This window comes from Nicotiana sylvestris, chromosome 5 (assembly GCF_000393655.2).
Source record: "Nicotiana sylvestris chromosome 5, ASM39365v2, whole genome shotgun sequence".
Taxonomy (NCBI): domain Eukaryota; kingdom Viridiplantae; phylum Streptophyta; class Magnoliopsida; order Solanales; family Solanaceae; genus Nicotiana; species Nicotiana sylvestris.
This window is the reverse complement of record NC_091061.1, coordinates 75822278-75825971: the sequence shown is the minus strand read 5'-3', so window position 1 is coordinate 75825971 and position 3694 is coordinate 75822278. Positions and strand designations below refer to the sequence as shown.

The 3694-nt window shown below is 38.1% G+C and overlaps 1 long non-coding RNA gene across 1 annotated transcript; it reads right to left on the bottom strand.

Annotated features, from left to right (window-relative positions):
- Window positions 1-1430: 1430 nt before the first annotated feature.
- LOC138891236 (uncharacterized) lies at window positions 1431-2763 on the bottom strand. Its single transcript, XR_011407603.1, has 2 exons — window positions 2214-2763; window positions 1431-1813 (listed from the first exon to the last, which is right to left on the bottom strand). It is a non-coding gene; the product is annotated as an uncharacterized lncRNA (long non-coding RNA).
- Window positions 2764-3694: the final 931 nt, after the last annotated feature.

Sequence of the window (3694 nt, the reverse complement as noted above, 5' to 3'; positions counted from 1 at the left end):
CTATTACATGTTGTGCTATTTGTTTCTGTTATCTTATTTACTTGCCATTGTTACTATTTGTTTATTGTGTCTTTTTCATTGTTCTTGAGCCGAGGGTCTATCGGAAACAGCCTCTCTTCCTTCATAAGGTAGGGGTAAGATCTGCGTACACACTACCCTCCCCAAGACCCCACTGTGTAGGATTGCACTGGGTTTGTTTGTTGCTTCAGAGCAAGCTAAACAGTGCAGCTTCAGGGCAGTGCAGAAATGCAGTCAACTAGTAGAAACTTGCAGCTAATTAGTTGAGCTTAGGCAATTTTTTTTCAGCAGCAAATCAGGGTACCAAGTTTTCAGCAGCAAATTAGTAGAGCTGCAACTCAAAACTTCACAATTTCAAGTTTCCAGTAGCAGCCCTAACTCAAAAGTCAAACCAACTGCAGTTAAACTGGACAGTCATTCTAACTGAAACTGTGCAAAAAAAATTCGTCAAACACTGCACCAAACTAATGCAATTTTGCTGTCAAATAATGCAGAAAGCACAGTTGAGCAGAAACTTAGCACTCAACCAGTACTCACTTCAACTGTTCTCACATATCAGCAGTAGAACAAGGATATTTGGCAGTTCAAAAACTCAGAAAATGCAGCAACTTTACTGTCAAAACAAGCAGGAAACCAAAATTCTTTTCCACAGTTGTTGGTCAGTTAAAAAACTCACGCAACCAGGATTTCTATTTCTGCACAAGAACCTGCTCAAGGCAGAGTTTCTACTGTAGACCTGCAGTCAATCACCAATCTACATGTTTCAATTAGTTTCAGTAGCTAATGATGGAAAAAGTTGATGCAAAAACTATGCTCAACTAGTGCAAAAAAATCACCATAAACTGCATGCTATTCAACAATCTGAAGCAACTGGGAAAGATACTGCAAGTTCTCTCAACTAGACAGAGAACCCAAGCTGCAGAAAAATAGCCTAAAACTGGTGCAAGAACTGGTGTATAACGGTAGCTTTTTACCAAAATTCAATATTGAGCAGTTTGAGCTTCAGTTATCCCAACTGCAGGGAATCACAATTAACACTTGTATTTCTCGTGAAAATGGTAATAACAATTAAATTTGATTTAGTGGTTCTAAAAATACATGATCTGTTTTTATGCTAGTTGTTAGGTAGTTGATGCTATGTGAAAGACTTAGATACGAAATAAAAGCCTAAAAACGAGATGTTAATCAAACTGAATCGCTGCCAATCGGGGCTTCGAGCTTGCCTATTCGAGGGCCTCGGGGTCGAGTCTGAAGCTCGGCTGGGAACTATCGAAAGTGGTCGATGGAGACTAACAATTATAAATAAATCAAAGGGGGCTCTTTATGGCCAATAATAAGTAGTAAATGATGAACAATAAATAGAACACAATAAATATGGGCAATAAATGAGATAACGAGACCAAGAGAATGTGTTAGAGAGAAGAGGGAATGTTCTTGTATATTTAGTATGGAGGCAACAGATGTTTAAAAAATGACAAGGATCCCAACATAGTACAAGTGCATTTATTACAAAGATATGGAGATGGGACACCTAGTTAATGCCACGATACGAGCTCAGACTAGCCTGACAGATTTTGTCGGCTCTAGCTCCACGCCTTGGGAACTCCCCATTTTCTTCCCATGATCGTCGGCCTCATACTGTCCCGAGGTCGAGCGTCGATGGCCCTCGAGAGATGAAACTCGACCGTGATTCCGAGCCTTCGAGGTGTGATAACGATGGAAAATTGGACCCTCCGATTTTACAGTATACAACTTGAATGTCGAAGCTCACAGTGAAATTTCTACTGCTGCAATTCTGAAGAACAGAAACGATTGTTCAATCGTAGCATCAATCAACAAGTGTTAATTCAAAATTCAAACTCAAGAATCACACAGGTCATCAAGAAGACAACCAGTTCAACATAGCATCGCACACAGAGATTATTCAACCAAGCTATCGATGAAGTTTTCAGTTAACAACTCAGAAACTCAATCAAGGATATAGATCACAATTGGCAGCAACAAATTGAACACAAATGGAGTTTCAAATTTGTAGTAGCTACGACAGATTTCAGATCAATACTCAGAAATCAAGCTAAGCAACACAAGTCGAATTCATTCAAATCAATTATTTAGAACGAAGTAGTAGTTCAGTTGAAACTCAAATCCTTTCAACTTTCAGAAATCGAACTAAGATTAAACTTCAGAAATCTAACATGTTCAATCTTCAATGATGAATTATTGGAATCAGCTACGCGTCGATGTGTAAATACGTTGCGTAGGGCACGTAATAGCTGTACTTAGAGGAAAATCTGAAGCTCTGCTCTTCGCACAGCAGCTGCAAAAATTCGATCCCAAATGCACTGAAGCTTCACCAACTGAGTTCAATTTTGACATACGAGCTCCATTCAACAATTCGAGCAAAAGCCTAGTACTCAATTTGCTCCAACGATCCCTGAATCGAAAAATCCCAGTCGACTTCTCCTTTGAGAACCGCGTTGAAATTCTAAGCAAAACTTTCCAAAACAGCCGCAATCTGATCCAGTGCTTCAGATTTCACCTCAATCAAGCTGTACCAACAAGATTAGAACACCCCCAGTCGATTTCGAGCTCAAACTTTTCGGATTTGAGCAAAACCCCCAAATTTTCGATTCTGCCATGGCGATTAGGGTTCCAATCTCAAACAAAAGTTTGATGTGACTTGAAGATTAAGACGAATTGCTGGTAGTTATACTCGTTATTAGGCGCTATTGGTACCATTTTTTATTTTGGCACTCTATCTCTATTTTGTTCTATTTTGGCCCTCTATCTCTATTTTTTATGTTTCAGTTTAACACAAAAGCTGAAACCAATAATATAGTGCATGTGTATACACAAATCTGAAGTGTAATAAATATTCAATTAAATGTTGTCACTTGTTTTTTTTATCCATATCAAACGGATCAATACTAAAATATCTGAACCTGACTATATTTTTTGTGGATTTATTTCATCTAAACGAGCCAGGTATGAAAGCGGCACATGAAAGCTTTGGAACTTAGAGAATGAAGATGGGGCAATAGTGAATGAAAAAATACGGTCGGGACGGGTATTTTAGTATTGACCTGTTTGACATGGATGAAAAAATCAAGTGGCAACATTTAATTGGATATTTATTACAGCTCAGATTTGTGTATACACACGCGCTATATTTTTTGCACTGGTTTCAGCTTTGTGTTAAAGTGGAACATAAAAAATATAGTTGGAAGGCCAAAATGAAACATATAAAATAGAGTTGGAGGGCCAAAATGAAACAAGGTAGAGATAGAGTGCCAAAATAAAAAATGATGTCAAGTTGAATGTGCTCTATATATATTAATAAGTATTTAATTTAAGGGTTTTGCAGTTATGCCCCTTGAGAGTTGATATGTACATTTGGCTATTTGCCTAATACCCCCTAAGTTATCTTATTTTGTCTACACGTGAGTTAAGTGGTATACATAGGTCTTGTAAAGAACATTCCAGATTATGAATGAAAAATCCTTTTTTCTTTTGCCCTAGATTATCTCTTAGCAGTAGCTTCTATTTTCTCTCTAACTCTCAGCTTGCATCAGTGGTATCAGAGCGGCGCTCTTGGCACCGTAAATCCATGACTTCTGAAATAACAGAGGTGATGGGTATCCTTCACAAGATGTCTGCTGACATAAACCAGTATAAC